Source organism: Amblyomma maculatum, chromosome 8, assembly GCF_055883805.1.
Source record: "Amblyomma maculatum isolate TAMU_Amacu chromosome 8, ASM5588380v1, whole genome shotgun sequence".
Taxonomy (NCBI): domain Eukaryota; kingdom Metazoa; phylum Arthropoda; class Arachnida; order Ixodida; family Ixodidae; genus Amblyomma; species Amblyomma maculatum.
The window spans coordinates 73,897,551-73,917,316 of NC_139351.1; the positions used below are offsets into that span (position 1 = coordinate 73,897,551).

General features: G+C 44.8%; 1 long non-coding RNA gene across 1 annotated transcript; it reads left to right on the forward strand.

Moving 5' to 3' along the window:
* Positions 1-14,402: 14,402 nt before the first annotated feature.
* Positions 14,403-19,027, forward strand: LOC146181523 (uncharacterized). The gene is made up of 3 exons (XR_014700437.1): positions 14,403-14,514; positions 16,095-16,167; positions 18,687-19,027. It is a non-coding gene; the product is annotated as an uncharacterized LOC146181523 (long non-coding RNA).
* Positions 19,028-19,766: the final 739 nt, after the last annotated feature.

The window sequence follows — 19,766 nt, forward strand, 5'->3', positions numbered from 1 at the left end:
TGACTTATGAATTAATCCGTAATTGAAGTTGCGACAGGCGATCTGGGAATCAGTGAGCACAACGGCGTTGGGGTTAGATGCTACAGCTAATGCAATAGCTGCCTCCTCTGCGTGAGTGGGGTTAGATGTTTTCACCGAGGCGCAGTTCACCATCGACCCCGCAGGCGTTGAGACTACAATAGTCATGACGCCATTCTGTGGTCCTGCTGCGTCCACGTAAAGGGTGTTAGTCTGCTTGTCCCATTTCTTCTGCAGGGCTTCCCCTCTTGCTATCCTCCTCTCGATGTTATATGCGGGAAGCATATTCCACGGAATGTGGTACACGTTGATGCGTCTTACACGTTGATGCGTCTTCTCACATCGCGTGGGACCTCTTCCCTTTGGTCAATTGTATAAGGCTGATTAACATGGATCTTCTCGAGCAGTTCTCTGCCGGGTGTTGTAAGTGCGAGCCTATTGAGTTGTGAGAGCCATTGTGCTTCCCACATCTCTTCGAGGGTATTATGTACCCCTAGAGCCATGAGCTTGGCCGTTGGCGTGGAGTTCGGTAGCCCCAGGGCCGTCTTGTAGGCTTTCCTGATGAGTGTCTCCAACTTTTCAATTTCCGACCTGGAGAGGTTAAGGAATGCCGTCCCGTAGATTATCCGCGAGATCACGAAAGCTTGCACTAAGCGGATGGTGTCCCTTTCCTTCATGCCATGGTGTTTATTTCGGATACGATGTATCATCCGGAGGATTTGCTCGTGGATGTTGTAAGCTTCTTCATTGTGGTGGTGTTCTGTCACCCCTGCGGGATATACTGCCCTAAGATCTTGATCTCCGTGGGTTTCTGTACTGGGTGGCTCTCTATATACACCGAGATGTTCTGTGCTGGGGGTGTCCTCGGGTTCTTCAGAATTAGCAACTGGGACTTTTCCGGCGCACACTGGAGGCCTCTCTCCCTGGCGTACCGGGCCACCGTGTCCGCTGCTGCTTGAAGACGCTCCTCGATCTCGGCGTCACTCCCCGAGTTGCACCAGACAGTGATATCATCCGCATACAATGTGTGTTTGATGCCGGGAATTTCGCAAAGAAGGCCTGGTAGATCGTTCATAGCTAAGTTGAACAAGAGGGGTGACAGTACCGCCCCTTGCGGAGTTCCCCTCGGGCCTAGAGTGATGAGATCTGATTTTATTCCACCGAAGTTTATAGTGGCTTGCCTGGCTGATAAGAAGTTTTTGATATAGTTGTAGGTTCTTGCGCCACAGTTGGTATCGGCGAGGCTTTGCAGGATATTTTTATGTAGAACGTTATCGAACGCTCCTTTCAAATCAAGTGCCAGGATGGCCCTTGTCTGTGACTTGGGAGGTGTCTCAAGGAGGTCTTTGTACAAGTACAACAGGGCGCCCTGTGTTGATAGGTGTGGGCGAAAGCCGAATTGAGTGTTAGGTAGGAGGTTGTTATCTTCTAAGTATCTACTCAGTCTCGTGTTGATGACCCTCTCTATGAGTTTCCCCAAACACGAGGTCAGCGATATCGGTCTTAGATTATCCATTTTAAGGGGTTTGTTCGGCTTCGGAATGAACCGAACCTCGGCTGTCTTCCAGGATATTGGTAACGTTCCTGTAGCCCAATGCTGCTCGTTGAAGCATTCCACCAGCGAGGTGATGGTGTCATCGCTGAGGTTAAATAAGAGCTTCGCTGTAATCTGATCTGGACCTGGAGCTGCATTTTTTCTCATGGCCGCGATTTCTGCTTTGATTTCTTCTTTCGTGAGTGGGATGTCCAGCTCGGGATTCGGCAGCCCAGAATACTCCGGCTGTTCCACGACTTGGTCCGTGCACAGATACCTGGTCTTGAGCTTTTCCATCAACTCTGTGTCCGTACCCGGGGTGGCGTGTACGATCTTCGTGAGCCTGTCTTTAGTGGCCGACTTGCTGCTGCTGGGGTCGATTAGGACACGTAGGAGCTTCCAAGTCTTTGACACCCCTAGCTTACCCTGAATACCATCACAGAGCAAATTCCAGTTCTGACTGGCTAAGGATATGGCATAGGATTCTGCCTTTTTGTTTATCTCCTCTATTTTTTTCTTGAGTTTGCGGTTAAGCCGCTGTCTGCGCCATCTCTTCGTCAATGAGTGCCTCGCTTCCCATAAATGTAGAAGGTGCGGATCGACCGCTGGGCAGTCCTCCGTCGTGCAGACCTCTTTTGTAAAGGCTTTCAAAGTGTGCACCTCATCTTTAACCCATTCCTCTAGGTCGGTAATAGGGTTTGCAGGAGATGTCTGGGCCTTTCTCCACCTGTCCCAGTTCGTAACTCTTGCGATACCTATTTTGCGCTTGCACGCATTTGTGCTTATCTCCAGAGAGAGTATGAAGTGATCGCTTCCCAGGTGCTGTTCGGTATTCTTCCAAATGGCGCTTTGTATGTTCTTGGTGAACGTCAGATCAGGACACGTATCTCTACTGACACTGTTTCCCAGCCTCGTAGGGTAAGGGGGATCGGTGAGGGTCGATAACCCTTCTTGCGTCACTACTTCTTCCAGTTTTCTGCCTTTTGGTGTCGCTGCCGGGTAGCCCCATGAAGGGTGTGGTGCGTTGAAGTGGCCCCCAATCATGCAGGGGGAATGGCCCACTAAGGTCAGAAATTTCTTTATGAGGGAACCCAATTTTGCGTGCCTGTCTTTAGGAGGGCTGTATACATTCAATATGTGCGTGCTTGCCGCTCTTCTTTGGAGAGGAAGAATAGTTATATAGCAGTGCGCAATGTCCGGCTCGAAAGGGCCGTGCAATATGGCAGCGTATAATTTGTGCACTAACGTGGCAGTTAACTGGTCGTGCTGGTAAGTGACATAGTCTTGGAGTTTAATAGGTATTAAGTGGGGTTCTTGAATTAGGATAGCTGCCGGTGGGTCAGACTCCTGAGATATAAGTAGATTTAGAGCAGCCTGCTTTCTCCTGTATCCCCGGCAGTTCCACTGCCAGATATTTACTCTAGGTTTGGCTGGCATGTTGAATCCGTATCGGATGGCTCGTCCACTTGCATTGTACGAGCGAATTTCGACTTTTGTCTTTTATACGCATGTTCCTTCCGAAGTGCAGAAATTGTCGTCTCCGTGTATTGTCGGTTGTTTGCAATCTGCTCTCGAATTTCTTGGAATTGGGCGTTCACGTAAATTGGAAAAGCTTGAAACTCCTCCTTGAAGGACCTCAGTTCTTGGATAATTTGTTGATAGACCTCGCCTAAGGCGGGCTGGGAGCTAGGTACTACCTGCTGTTTTTGGTTTTGAGGAGTCGGCTGAGTTACCGGGGTTATTGCGTTAGTAGTAGCTCGCTTAAGCTCTTGGTTTTGGATTGTTAAAGCACTGACTTGTTTTTTCAGACTTTCTATCTCCTTTTTGAGTGCTGCCAACTCCGTGTTATTCTGAGGGGAGGACGAAGGGAGGGGAGGCCACTCTGCAAAGCTCACCTTTGAATCTGAAAGCTGACCCGAGGACGTCTTCTGCGGCGCCCCGGCGGTCTTGATGAGGTTCTCCTTCCCTTGTTCTTTACCCGCCTCCACGTGACTGGCGTTCTGGGTGGAGCCTGTTGCCCGGCGTCTTGAGCTGGAACGGCCGCGGGAGGCGGAACGAGAGCGGGCGACTGATGACGACGCTCCTCTGTGTCGCTGTGCAGGCTGCTTCTTCTGCCTTGGCCTGCTCCTATCTTCTTCATCTTCAAGTTTCGTTGTTGATGCCGCGTTTGATGACGCGGCACTAGCGTTCTTGTTCAGCGGTCTCTGGAATTTCTCCTTGCATGCAGTCTCTTGCATAAGTCTTGTGCGGGCCCTTGCACAGCGCGCAAACGGGTGTGCACTCGTGCATCTCATCTGGACTCGGCGTTCCACAGGTTTGGCAAGCAGCCCTGTTGGGTTTCGGGCAGACATCTGCTCGGTGACCTGGCGTTCCACAGTTGATACAAGCCGCCCTTGTTTTCCGGTAGATTTAGCAGCGGCGCTCTGACCACCCGTAGTTGACCGTGAAGGGCACCTTCTGCCAGGCGAAGACGATGACTGCCGACGTAGTCTTGCCCAGTCGGCGCGCTCCCAGGATGGTATGGCTGGGTGAGGACACGTCTTGGAAGATAGAGTCATCACTCACTTCAGGCTTGATATTATGTATGACACCCCTGCAGACATCCTCTGGCAAGGCAACATAGGCGGTGACCGTTATACTCTTGCCGTCGAGGTGCAGACAGTTAAGCTTGGCGAGGCGGAACGCGTCTTCCTCACAGTGAGTACACACCATTATAATGTTCTGCTGGCTAACAACGCGCAGCGTTGGCTTTTCTTGTAGAGGGGTGTTGAGGGCTGCTTGGATCCCTAATTCGAGATCGTAGGAGCGTGGAGCCACAGATTGCAGATCCACCGTGGTTTTAGGTCGGATGATGACTTTGTATGGAAAATTCCTGAGACTCGGTAGACGCGGAGGTCTCGGTGCAGGAGGCTCTCGGTGTTCTTTGTTCTCCTGCTCTTCCTTGGGAGGCGTGGATTTAGCTTGCGCCGCTCTGTCGTTGTTGCGCCGGGACAATATGTTCCAGCCATGGCTGTTGTCTTCCTTCGGGAGATCCTGCGGGGGCATCAGCTGCTGCTGGGATGTTGGTACATGACTGAAGTCCATCTCCGTCGGGTCGTAGCCTCTTAGAGAATTCATCGTGGTCGTGGTAGTCATCAATGAAGCGGGAGCACTCACTGGCGAGCGTCGTTAGACCCGCGTTGCGCGAACGCTATGCCGCGCATCCGCGGGCTTCTGGGAAAGAAAGCCATGGTTAGCCTTGACCGCCTAGTAAAGAGCAGAGACATTAGTCTGCCAACCAAGATCCGTATAACTGGTGCTATGGTCTTTCCAGTTGTGATGCATGGATTTGAGAGTTTGACTGTGAAGAAGGCTGACCGCCGAAGAATTGACGCGTTTAAATTGTGGTGCTGGCGGAGACTCTTGAGCGATCCTTGCACTGCCAGAAGATCAAATCAGTCTATATTGTCGACCATAAACCCTGACTGCTCATTGGAGGGTCAAATTCCAAAGTTAAAGCTCAGCTACTTTGGTCATCTGATGAGAAGTGAGGAGTCGCTGCAGAAAGATTTGATGTTAGGAAAGATTGAGGGTCGCCGGAGAAGGGGTAGGCAGCGAACGCGATTGTTAGATGGCATCCTCGAGGCGCTGCAGATTAAGTTAGGTGATGTTAAGAAGATAGCGAGAGACCGAAAAGTGTGGGTTGACATGGTCCATAGGGTCACGAAGAGTCGGACACGACTTAACGACTGAACTGAACTAAAAAGTTGTTCTTGAATCTGAGTTGTCGGTGTGCAGGCTTTTTTCAAGCTACATATTGTGACGGGCCGCAAACAAGATAAAGTGTTAGCGCTATGAAAGAAGAAAATGGAAGTGGTGCTCACTCTCAGCCTGATTGACTGACTGCTGACACGTTGCCCTCCATTTTCCACAAAGGCTTTCAGCCCAACAACTTGGTGGAGGCTTGCTTGGTAAAACCGAGCTCATGAACAACTGTTCTACCATTCGAACTTTGCCGCAATCAACGCCTTGCCGGTTTGCCACTTTCCATTTTTGAGATATTCCTGGACGTAGACGCCGCGCCCAGGTCAGCATCGATCACCTTCTGGCCGCATTACCGCGAACCGCAGTCCTTCGCGGGTGCTGCCTGTGAGGATGTGGACGAATAGCTGACGCATTATAAATGCGTAAGCCGATATAACAAGTGGGACACGACAACCAAGTTACATACGTGATGTTTGCGCTTACAGATATGCCTTATAAGATGCAAGAAGCACGAGCTTTATTCATCTCTTCGACACGTTTTGTAAAAGGGCTCTGCAAGTGCTTAAGTGACTCTGCTGCAAAGAAGTGTACCGAACAGACACTCGCTCACCGAACACACATTCATCTAGAGATCTGCAACAACTACATGGAGGAGGTCCTGAAGCTTGACAAAGTCGCTTCACCTGAAATTTCCGACGAAGGCCAAGTCGGCGACTTGCTGAAAGGCTTCGTCCGGGACATTTACTCCTACCTGATCAGAAAAGAGAAGCTGGCAACGGTTTTGAACAAGATCGAGCATTGCTGCTCGTTTGAAAAACGAGCGGCTACTGTTCGTACGTTGGTAGCCATCGACTCCACATCCACCTCCTGCCTTACCGCTACTATTCACCAGATTGTGCATGATGAGCTCACCCGCTGGCAAGATCTAACCTGCCGTCCGATTGAACAGTCATCGACGTATCCGCTGCCTCACCTTGAGACCCTGTCTATTAACACAGTGGACTATAACGAGTACCAGGTAAACCAACAGTCCCGACACTGCCTGGTTGCCATATTGACGATCGCGCCACGAAGCAAGTGTGCGCTCTAACGAGCCGCCGCCAGTGAACTTCGAGGAGGACGGGGCATCTAATGCCTTTTCTATGGATCGTAATAGTGGTGATGTCTTCTTGAAGCGGACTTCGGTTCGTCCCCCTTGGTTTGCAGCCGGTGTGGTAATCCTGGCCATATCTAGCGGGTTCGTCATTGACGTCGCTCACCTCCCTACGGTATCACCACCTGTACTGAGACCTAGGCTCTCCGCAGGAGTATTTTCACCGCCGTCCACTTTTTCACTCCCCCGCAGCACCGAAACATTCCCAGACCAGCATGAGGACTCCTTCTCTGGCATAGGATCGCAGCGTCACTCCTCCTACAGCGTTTCTCACCCGCCGGCGCTCATCACTCCACTCGGAAAACTAGTCAGCGTGACAGATGAAAATCAGGTAGCTAAAAGTCTGCTGTGTATAATCGTACTTCTACCTGTGGTAATGCCCAAAACGAAAGTTAACATGTCCGTCGATGGTGTAGACACATCAGCTCTTGTGGATACCGCTGCTTGAGCTTGAGTATTGAGCTTAGAATTTAAACGGTTGTTAGTGCGCAAAGTAATATTTTATGTGCCTCTAAGCCAAAATACCGGAGAGTAAGCTGTGAAACGGTGCAGCCTTTGGAAATGTGTACTGTAGAAGTCGAACTGGGCGGATCAGTTTTTAAGCGGAATTTATTGCTATTGCCCGTTTCACCCATGCTGTGATTTTTTTGCTTGGATTTTTTGAAACTGAGTGGCGCTACCGTTGAATATCGAAGTGGGGCGGTGTATTTCAAGCCGACACTTGTGCCTAACAACTTAGGAAATTCGTGCAATGCGGAAAATATTTAAGCGTCTGCGAAGACACATTCTTACCATCGTGGACTGCAGTGTGCGTCCCAGTTCACTCATCGCCTTATAATAATGACATACTTGAAGGTCTAGTACAACCTATGAATTCAGCGTGTGTTAAAAGGAATGCGTTTGTTCCACATTGTTTGACTTCTGTTGTGAATCGTCGTGCGTGGTTGTGGGCAATCAATTGCTCCTCGGATCCCCTACACTGCCAGATGGATTGCAGCTTGCCTTCTGTGTAAATGACATTCCCTCCGCAGTGGCATCGATCGGAGTCGCTTCCACAGAACCTCTTCCGCCGTTATCATCAGAATCGACAATCACTCGCGTGGTGAACGCCCGACTCAATAGTACTGAACGCAGAGCCCTGGTGGACCTTTTACTTCAATATTCATCGGTTTATGACTTCACCCAGCCCTCTCAACCGGCTTCGATTCCTGATTGTCGCATTTGTCACATGATCGATGCCGGTTCTTCCTCCCCACTGCGCCAGAAACTTCAGAGCATCAGCATCTTAGCGCACGGTCATCAATGGACAATTCCGAGAAATGCATCACAAGGGGGTCATTCAGGAATCTTGCAGTCCCTGGGTGCCTCCTGTAATTCTGGTGCGCAATACAGATGGTACATTGCGGTGCTGCGTGCATATTCGACATCTGAACAATATCACTAAGACAGACGTGTATCCCCTCCTTCGCATGGATGAAGCCAGAGATTGCATTTCTGCTGCCTCTTAGTTTTCTTGCGTCGATTTAAGATCCGGTTACTAGTAGATTCTTGTGGACCTGATGATATGGACCAAAATGACATTTATTACGAACGACGAAAGTTTCGCATACAATGCTATGCCCTTCGGACATTGCAACGCGCGTGCAACGTTTGACAGGTTTGTGGACACTGTGCTCAGTGATTTAAAATGCGACATATGTATTTGTTGATTATAGAGCCGAACGAACGCCTAGCAGGGCAACATGTTATGTTTTTCTCCAAAAAGAAGGGTAGTCTGAAAGAAATCTCTGCAGGCCGACCATAATATTGTGCCGACCATAGGCCACTTCGGGATGGCACGAATGCTGCACCGACTCCAAGAGAAGTAGTATTAGCAGCGAGAAGCTGTAGACTTTTCATTTCACTGCAGTTCCAGTATCTTAGCTTGTTGACATCGTCATTGTAACTTCCACATCATATTCTTTTAATTGCTTTAAAGGCCAAAAATGATTACGTATTTGAGGACAACCGTAACTAATACTCCAGAAGAAATGAAGATACTTACGTACAAATCCTAATTTCACCTTGAATTGATTACGCATCTCTAGCCTTGATACCTCATAAAGAGTGGGAACCTGGCGTAATCGATATCATTAGATGATAAGATTCAGGTTTGTATATTATTAGTACCAACGCAATTTTCCCGCCTTCTGAATCGACTACATGAACCCTACCATGTGACCCGGCGCCAGCACGTTCCACACTACGTCACAAAATGACTTTATTATTTACATCTGAAGGTAATCTTACCCCATATACTTTGCGAATAGGCATACGTAATCACAAACTCAATATTGTGCCATAGTTTGGTCGTAGTGAACTTTTCAAGCACAGTTAACGCAAAATCAATGGGGCATCGAACCTAATTTTTACCATAAAGCCATCCGTTCCAGTTAAGCCATGTTTAAGAACTATCTGTCCCATGTGATGTTTTACAATGGGTTGTATTTACTGTGCCCTGCTTCATTTATTTCAATAACAATATATTGGTATATTTGGGCACTCTGTGTGCGCGCTAGTTAGATTAGGTTTATTCGTTTGCACCTTGCCGTTTAAGTAGGCTTGTAAGCCACCCTACTGCATAAGCACAAAGAGTCGCTACCACATTTATAAGCCACTTATAGGCAAAGGAGGTATAATACAGTTTCCTATATATCAGGATAAGTGCTGCGGAACTCTAAATAGGTGAATGATATTTCTGACGTCGTAGTTGGGAGTTTTAACCCGAAACCCACTTTTTTGATTGAGAAGCCAAATACATTCATTTTGAGTCATGCCAAGAAGCTAGTAGGCAAACAAGGGAAAAGGTTAAATATGCACGTTTCAGTATTTCCGACCATGCACCTGGAAAAACCGGTCGCGTCGTCCACAGAGGCCGGCGGCGTGACAAAACCTAACTGAATGGCGATGAAAAATAAAACTTTAATATCTCGCCACACATAACAGTCTAAAATAAGCTTTCTCGTGCATATCTTGAAAACCTCCTAAATGTTACTTTCGCAAAGTTTATTCAGTCTGGCTTAGCTATTCAATTTTCCCTGGGCCACGAGATATAACAGGACGCCCCTATCACAAAGGCGTGAATAAAACCCCGCTTCACTTTATCACTCACAAAACCTCTAATTTACATTATATCGACACGCTCACGGAGTTTCGGCGGCGTACAGTTCAACCTTTAAGAGTTTGCAAAGCTTTTTACGTTTGAACGGAGCAAACATTTCCTGCACTGTTTACTATTCAACATGCAATCTCAGAACCGATAAGAAAGGCATGGCGCATTCATTAAATGTGTTTGCCCAGGTCACGTCAGAGCTTTGGTTGGTTCATTTGAAGCCAGTCTGTCGTATAAATGCTCCCTGTTCGCATGCGCAAATGTGCAAATGCCCCTGAGAGAGCGGCTGCAACCACGGTCTGCTACAAGAAACCGCGTACCCTGTGCGAGAAATAGAGAGCAGGTTTAAAGGGCCGGTTTTTTTTTTTTTTGACAGGCACATTTATTACAAGCGCTTATATGTAATGATCGCAAGGGTATGAAGGATAGTGGGATATCATGGACAGCATATTAACCCGGCTAAGCAATTAGGCTTTATGGCAGGAAGTAGGAAAATGCTGACTTGCCGAATGCTCATACTAAAATGCTCCCACAATGATGCTTGAATATGGTTCTCGCACCAAGCATTGCTGATAATAATGTCGTATATAACAACTGCATTTCAACGTGCATTTTATTAGCCTCCCTATATATCAGTTAGCTCTGCAAAAGCTTTGCGATGTTGATTGTATGCGATAGGTAGTTTCTCCTATGGTAAAATTCGTAGTCTGGTATTGCACAGCATTTCTTTTACACTTTTGAATTGCATCTAATGAAGCAATCCTTCGCTGACGATAAGCGCTTTTCGCCTTTGCAGTAACAGCAGGTAATTTTGGCAATCACTACAAATATATACAGAATATAAATCATAAGGAAGACTTCATAAAATGGCATATTGTGAACTCCTCTAAAAGTTTGCTTTGTGGTCGGGAGAAGCTGTGGCTTTACCTAAATTGGTATTAGGAATACAGATCTAAATAATAGGTAAATGCACATTGGATAAATGTCTTCTATTCCACAGGTGGAGAGCACGTAGCCTTACGCGCAATGGCGTCACCCCTCTTCCACTCGGTGGCTATAGTGGCTCCCGTGGCCCTACAAGCAACCGGAACCATCTGAAGGTTCGGCGGAAGCTAAACAAGGACGACGCGTGTCTCGGCGGCAGGAGAAGAGGTCGCCAGCAGAGTTATAATTGCGTGTATGTGCGCGACTGCCCTGACGCGTAGAAACAGATAGACGCGACGCGCCCTATTTTTTGAGGTCACATCACTTGAGGCAGCCAGGCAGTGTTAGAGCCAGTGTTGATGCGAGTTAGGGAGTACTACTGCTCCGCTCCCGGGGTTAACCCGCTGCTCGGCAAACCTGCGAGATCTGCGAGGGAGCGGCGCTCCTCTACAGGACCGCCAAATGGTGGCTCTCCAGACGTCGACTTGCCACAGTGCCGTCTCAACAATTTAGTGTTTGTTTCTTTCTCTCGTGTATAGTTCAGTGTTGTAAAGCCTCTGTGTTTACTGAAGCTTCTTTAGTTTCATGCTTTACACTGCCTTTTTGTGAACCTTTTCTCGGTGTCTTTTAATTATTAGTTCCTGTGTTTAAAGTTTCTGTTGGGTGTTACTCCCTACTCTGGCTTGAACCGATGAAAGCTGGGCATCTAACGGTCACCGCCTTCGCTCACTAATGGTAGATGGCTTCTAGCTGAGCTTTCCACGCAAGTTGAGGGTATCTCCTTCGATACCGGAGCAGCTACGTCCAATCATTCTAAAGGTGTTTGGGAGTGCGTGCAACAGTAGTGGGGCGTCATTACTAACACTATAATTATTGACAGGTCACAACGGCTCGGTAGTGGGATAAGAGTTGAAGCATGAGAAGAGTTCGTGTCTGGCGACGCTCCTTAGGATCTACTGGGAATGGGACAGCCAGTGAGTGGTAGAGAGGCGATATTGTCACCATTAGGCTGATAAACAAAAGTGAAAGGAAGAACTGAAGGCATCTGAGGCAGCTTATGTGCTGTGAATGCGAAGTCTGGAACGGATCAAGTAGGAGAACAAATTGTTAAAAATGTTGAATAATTTGATATCTGGAGCACTAGGGGAAAATAATAGGAGTCAGCCGCAGCCTTTTGCATGTCGTGTATTGGCACTCTAGCCAAACAATAACAAATAAAGTAATTCCGGCAATTCAAGAAAACGGGTTTTAAAGAAATACAAGCCTTCTTCTTTCACTTGCCACCCTGGAAATGTTATCTGTTATTCTTCTCGACTACCAATAATCTTACCTCTTTCTTAGATTAGCTTTAATTTCGAATACCATTTCTTTATCCCGTTTTCTTCGGTGAACAACTCCGAAGTATTTCTATCTCTTAATTTTATTCCTACCATTTTGCTTTATAGCTCTCTGCGTTTTCATGAATTTAAACGATTGCTTTTAGTTAGGCTCAAAGTTGCTCACCCATAGATGGGCACTGGTAAAATACGGCGGTCTTAATTTGCCGCCTTGAGAAATAGTACACACAGACTGTCATTAATCGTCTGAGACTTCATACCGAATGCGCTGCATTAAGTCTGTGTCTCTTGATTTTTTTGCCCTAATAGGCAGCCACTACGCCTATCTACATTCATTTTCACCACGTCAAGCACTTCAGTGCTACCTTTAAGGGCTGCTTTCAGGAGGCAGTTGAATTTTTAATGTGTCACCACTGGATGGTAACTGTAATACTTTGTTCATGTAGCTCCTTAATCATGTTTTTGCAATTCACCCCACAATTAAGAAACCAATGCTACCAGCGAATCGCATAGTCTTTAATTGCTTTCCGCCAGCCCTTCTCTACAACGGTTCTCTAGCCAAGCCTTCTAATACTATTTCTATTGCAGTCAACAGCAATGGGCGAATTCTGTTGGATTGCCTAACATTATTCCTTGTGGAATTTTATTGCTCTGCTTTGAAATATCGCTCTTATAAACCCTGATTTTGCAACTATCTCAATGCCTGCTGCGGCTCGACTCTCATTCAAATGCTTTCTATATATATAAACCTAGGTATACCCGTTCTTTATAATCAGAGCAATCCTGTCACCTTGTTGTTAGCATGGATACAGGACTGTATTTAGAGTTTGCGTCACGTTCAGAAAGGTCAATTTCGCCTGCTTCGCCCTCGCCTGATTTTTTGGAAGCGCCGAAAACAAAAGCCTTGGTAATCCAACTCACATCCGGTTTCAGTGTGTTTAGTAGTCCGGCTGCTCGAAATTGTGTCGAGAAAGACACAAACTTGCAATGCGGCAATATTATTCTGCGGAGCAGCTTTCCCGATAGCCGGCGCAGTGCTTTGGTAGACACATAATGTATCCCTATTATATCAGTGTAGGACAGCGTTATTTCTATCTTTTACGTAACTGGCAGCAAGCAAGATCGATTTCTAATTTTTCCCCATTTTCCCATCTCACCCTAAAAGAAAGCAGAGAAAGCGTATAAATTTAGACTGCTTTGCTTAATGGTTAATTTCGATGCCGGCTTTCTGTAGAATTGATGCGGGCCATAGCAGGGCAGACATTCTTAATACTGTCTCCCACTTATTGCAATATCGCGTTTTTTCGTTCAATATCCCCTTTTAATCTTATTTCTTAACAAATCGCACTAATTGCATTATGTCATTATATTATATTTTCCTGCAAAAAAGTCTTGTTTTCAACTGTTCTCCAATCAAACAGCAGCATTCCAGCAGAATGAGCCAAAATAATGGGCATTTTCATTTTGTATTACATTTCAATCCAAATCGCGGTCGGCCTACATGAATATTGAATGTTTATTCTATCCGTCAAAAAACCCCGGTAGGGTAGCTAAGAATGGGTTCTCAAGAAATTTCGAGGAAAAAAAATACGTAGTGCAAACACACGTCTCAAAATTCAGCTCGGTCCTGCCACCGGCAAAGGTAGACATCAATCGGAATTGTTTGAATCTGCAGAGCACTATTAGGGAGTATATATTTCGCAATAAAATATTACAAAATAATTTCTGCACAGCACATTACTAGCGCTAATTAGTTCAGACTTTTGGATTTTAATCATCATGGACACCATGAACACGAAAGAAAACTGAAAACCCTGGTTCAGCAGAATGCTATATGAATAATTCAGTGTGAAGCTTCGAATTAAATGACATCCCTGAAATAAATAAACATCCACTTTGGCAACAGGGCTGCAAAAGAAAAGTTAACCTACACTTGAAATACTCGCGAAATAATAAAAACTCGAGTCTGCCATTTTATTCTGGTCGTAATACATAGAGGATTGGAACACTACTATGCGTTTCATATAAATATTTTTGTGTGTGTAAATTACAATGTTTAATGCAAAAATAAATCTCAGAGTAACTCCTGGCAGAAATATTGTGCAAAAGCAATCACCGGATACCAGCAACTTGACAACAATCAAACAGAAATGATCGTGCAGTTCCCACCTCAGGAGTGACCTTTCATTAAAATCGCCCTGCTTAACGAAGTTGAAATCCAATGGTCTCTTTAGACGCTCATCAAAATTATTTAGGATGACACACGCTCATTTGCGACCTATATTCAAATCAGAATATTGTTCTCACGCAATAGCAAAAATGTGGCAATGGCAGAACACATGTTGAATGTTTTTTTTTTTATTCATGAACAAAAATATGCTTATTAATTCAGGATAAAAGTTTTATGCAAGAAGCTAGAAACCCTCGGCTGTCTTATAGCTGTTTTGCGCGTTGGGACAGAACAAATATGTTAAAATCATGAAACGCTGCATTAAATGAATGTAATTAAAATTGTATTAAGTCCATCTGTGGTGTAGTGCAAAGAACTTCTGGCTTATCATCGCAACTAAAATTCAGGCGAGGTAGATTTTCAAGGCATGAAGTCGACAGTGTTTTTCCTGTGCGCGGTTTTGGCTTTATTGGCGAGGTCACCGTAAGTACACGCATTTCAGCAATTCGTTTCCGCCGCGCAGTTAGGAATACTCGCAAAGTTAAAGGAAGTAAAGTATCTAAAAATTCGTATTACAATCCTTTGAAGCATGTTAAGTAGGTCCGCAGTATTATCACACCACTTCACATAGCATAGATTATTGATGCACAATCTTCTTGATTAAGCCCTACCGATTTAATAAGGAACAGAGTATAAAATGACGGTGTATTGAATTACATACTACAAAAAGCATGCAACTCTCTTAAGCTTCTGATTAAGAGTTAAACACAATAACGACTTAGCTTTCTTTCTCTTCATTTTTCTTACCGTACGACCGTAGCTCATACAAATGCTACCACGTCACACAAGTCACATGTTATTCTCTATTGCCTATCGAATACCTCTTGAAAAGATAGCCTTTGTGGCCAGCGTACCGTATGCCCATTTGGCAAACAGATGGCCTGTTTTCTGCGGACAACAAAGCAAATTGCATAACTTTATTTCAAAAACGTATACACCGGCCTTGCAGAAACCACCTCACCAAGTTTAATTTTATTTGTGTCCTGCCTTGTTATGAGGTGACCTATTTTATTGTTGGCTTTCATTTCGAAATTTCGAATCAATATTTCCGGCGAATACCGGAAGACAGACGTAGCCCGATTTCTTAACCTCCGTAACGTTTGTGTTATAAGCTCAGAGAAGTTATTGCACAGCATGGATCAGTGGGCTAACGAGCATTATAGGTACAAACAACTGGATATAAAATAAAGAATCCCACGATAAATGAACGGCTTTTTGGTGAGGCCAACGATTCTCGCAAATACATTATGCTGACAAAGAATGAATCAGTTGTAATGCTTCCGGCAGAGTGTAGTTGACGCAACGCACTGAATAGGCAGAAGAAATGCAATCAGGAGGAGCAAGTTCAGTATTATTTAAGCGAAAGCTTTATTAGCCTTGTCAGTTCAAGGTGGTGGGCGCAGTAAAGTTTCCCCCACGTGCAGACTAAAGAATCGGTAACACGCTCTTCTTCTACTGGTGCTTCGCTTCTACTCCGCAGGCCTGCTTCAGCTTCAGACCGGCCGCGCCGCTCTTGCTGAGCGTAGGTTATCTGCAAGCTCATAGTAGGCGCCATTAGCTGCATATAGTAACAATAAAGGTACTACCTTCGTCAAAAGTGTAGAGCCCGGGGGGTCTGCCTTTGAGCCGTGTAGGGGCGCTGATTTAGCGTTAGTGGAGGTCCTTCCCTTTGGAGAGGGTAGGACAAAAAATCTTACCTTCAAGAGATTCGGAACACTGGACATGCATTACAAGCCGCACGAAGTGACTCAGAAGCACCCCCCCCCCTGGGATCTACAACTTTTGACAAAGACTGTACATTTCAAAAATGTTCAGGTTTTTTACGCTTACGTCCTGCTCAATTTCATTTCATAATTTGCTTGACAAAGAGAACGAGATGAAATAACACAGCGTACGGTTTAATTAGACCGCTATATTCTAACAGCCGCATTTAAAAGCAGCAACATTTATTTGCCTGCAAAATTTCTGTCGTGGTAACTCTGTACACAGACTTCAATTTCCAGATGCCAAATGACTTTTGGACCTAAACCAATATTGGCTCCTCCAGGAGTAAGAAGAGAAATTTGCCCTCCACGTGTAAATATAAATTTTGCTCACTATTTTAGTACGTCCTTGTGGGAACACCCCCAAATAATTAAAAAAATACGTTGCAAATTGCGCGAGCCACCGGCCAATCTCTGGACTAAAAGAATAGAAAGCGGCAAGTAGCGAAATATTTGTCGGGAACAGCTAAGATGTTTCCGTAAAGTTGAATAATAACCCAATATTAAGCGCAAGTTCCCCTTTTTATTCGAAAGGAACTAAATAAGTTTGACTTTTGTTTCAAATTTCTTGCTTTTGTTTGGTATTTATTGGACTGCTATAAATATTGGTCAAGTGTTAAAAATGTGAAAATTGTAAATCGAAGATGTGCGAAAATCACCAACGTCACTTTTAATATAATGATAACGTGTCCAGAATTGTAAAGGATACACGAGATAAACGTTAGCTGACAATAAAATTTTGTTTTTATCAAATAGTTCTTAGTTCATATCTATAAGTATTCTGAGAGGTGGATCGATATTCCACCTTCGCTACATAGCACCCTTCATATATCATCTTCGAAGAAGGTTGTCGGTCAAAAATTTCACAGGCCATTAATTTGTCGATGATACATACATTTAATCAGAGATGCACTCATATCTTACATACTCAGTATGATGTTTCATGTATTAAGCTAGAACTGCTGTCGAACTGTGAGGGCTTTTACCTGTCACCCCCTTTTCTCCTTGAGAGAACAAATAAAATCTTAATTGATCGATTGATTGATTGATTGATTGATTGAGTGATAGGCCCTTCGTCCCCCCCCCCCCTCCCCACACACACAATCGCCAGAGTGCCGCGGACTTGCCGCTTCAATGAAATTTTCTCTCGGACACAAGTGCTTGCAACACCAACTATACCAAAGCACAGGGAGAGATGATGTAGCTCGACACTTCGAAATGAAATATAGGATAGGATAGGATAGGAAATACGTTAATTTCTCTAGGAAGGCCTTGTGCTCGTAAAATGAAATATCTTCAGCATGCAATCAGCAGCCGGCGATCAGTTCCGAACCTCAGACCACTGTGCTGAGTAAAATCGCTCAAACGCGACCGCTGGTGGTTGCATTTCGATGGAGACGAAACGGAGAGGCTTCCGTGTTCTGTGCGATGTCAGTGGACGTTGAAGATCCTCAGGTGCTCGAAATAACGCCACTTTCACTCCCTTCTTTCTCTTTCCCCTTGAGACGATATGTCAGGTGTCCATAGACAACATTGTGACTGATAGTGGGCCTTTGTTTTAAAAGTAAATCAATTTATTTAAACCCGAAACTTGACCATTCAGCATTTTTAACTTATATGCGTTGTAAAAACCACAATTAAAAGGAGATAAAATAAACTTCATGAAAGGCCTCAGTGCTCAGCCAAACATTACGACAAAAATTCCCACTAAGAGGAGGGACGGAGGTGTGTGAAATGTTGTGGTGTAAAAGGCGTCACTTATAGTCGAGTGTTGCTTAAATATATGTCGTCCCTAAATTGCCCACTTTTGTCTGGAAGCCGCTTTCGAAAAACCTTCCAAGAGGAATAATGACGGAGGAAAGCCGCGATGATTTTCTTCTTAAATATCAATGTGGCATGGAACTCACAAGATAAACATTCAAAACATCGTAAGTTCGCTTCCGGACACAGAGTCTCCCACAGTGTCATTGAGAGCTATAAAAGAAGCCCTATATTCAAAATTATAAATAGGCTTGTCTAGAACAGTGAGATGTTCTCCTGAATAGCTGTTACCTCAGAAGACAGTTGATGCTGGTGATGAGGGGCGGTGCTCCGGCGAAGGCTTATGAGGCAATGGGCAGATGAAAGCGGACGACGGACGCTTCTTATATTTATCTTCTCCACCCTCTACTTCTCAATTCTTCTGTTCAGAAATAAGTGCTTCACTGCTACAACTATATAAGTTCGAATGTTCGAATATCTTAGTCACTGTGTAGCTTTCCAGTAGAGCTATGAGGTTAGGGTGATATTTTTTCTTATTAAAAATGATTTACGAACCAAACTGCATTCTCTATTGGTGCCAGAAATATTTATCGCTTCATAGTGCTTAACTATGAGCAAAATAAATGCCTTTTGAGACTCCGGACAATGGTTTCATGCGCTGAAGTCTTTTTATCGTACAGTTGATTGAGAGGTTTGGGAGTTATATATTCGGAGTTAATATTTCAGTCCCCTAATTAAAACTCTTCCGTGAGTCGGTACAAAAATAGCAATAATAGGTGTTTGTAAATACCTGAAAGGGAAAGGCAGAATGAGATTAAGGAGAGAGAAAGAAGAGGACAAGTAATGACACAGATTCAAAAGTGGCCAGGTGAGTCAAATATATGGCTTATATCCATAGTACCAGCTTCCGAATGCTTTTTGGACAAATTCTGAAAATTGATCATTTTAACTCTTGCATCAGGAGATAGATTAAAGACAAAAACGTGCTTTTAATCGAGGTTACAGCCTTTCATGAGAAGGACCTCGTATTGGAAGGGACATAACAGTTCCGATGTTTCACCTTCTGTTTAGTGCCCTCGAGGAAGCCGGCTCTTCGACCCGTGCGGACATGGTTGCATATGTGCCGTCAACGCTATCAGACGTCTTCGGCCAGGCCTTCAGTGCATTCTTCCCGTCCCAAGGGGATATTTCGCAGCGTGACATACATCTTTACGTCACGAAGGTGGTTAATAAAGCTCAAATATAAAGTCACAACTTTATCAAAAAGCTTTATATATGCTGAAAACGAAGCAAAATGGACATAAACCTTATGATTTAAACATCATAAAGCTTCAATTAACTCTTCAAGCGGTTTAATGCCAAAACCGTAAAAAGGGACCTTAGATTTGAGGTTTTTTTGATAATATTGAAGACCTGGCGATTTTCAATGGGCACTGTTGTCGCATATTGCGCAGCAACTTCCTTTTTTTCTCTGCTTGAAAATGATAGACTACGGCTGGGTACACCCCAGGTCTTTTAGTCTATTTGCCGAGCGCCCATAAATCTTAACACTCTGCCAATTATCTTGGCTGCGTATACAATCCACAATTCCTAGTCTATAGTTCAGTCAATAGATGTACTTTCGACTTCACTCATATAATTGCACATACAATACAAAAAGATCATTCCCCATAAGCTTTGGCCTTCAGACACATCGTCTGGATCGTTATGTACGTACTGTTGGGGACAATAGTTTCAGGAGCGCATGTCTAGCGATTTTGGACTAAAAGCGCGATGTAAACAACTTCTAGCCTTATTCGCTCTAGCACACATGAAAGAACCGAAGTCGTACTGATACGAAGATTAGGCGCTTTGGTGGCAGTTTTCATGCTCCATACACTTGTGATCCCGATAGCATGATTGTAAAGCTCCTTCCTTTAAGCAAAATATCTCTAACAGTCAGAATTTCTACAAATGATTAAGGACCTAAAACAAGACTTAGGAGGAATCTGTATAGGTAGGGTACCTCGCAATATACATATACCGTATATTAAGCCATTTATCTGTAGCTAGCCTCTACAACATGACTTTGAGAAGGCCCACAAGCAGCTGCCATTTGGAGTACTTTCTATGGTCGCATTGGTTGCGGCCAAGACCGCACTGCTATCTCGA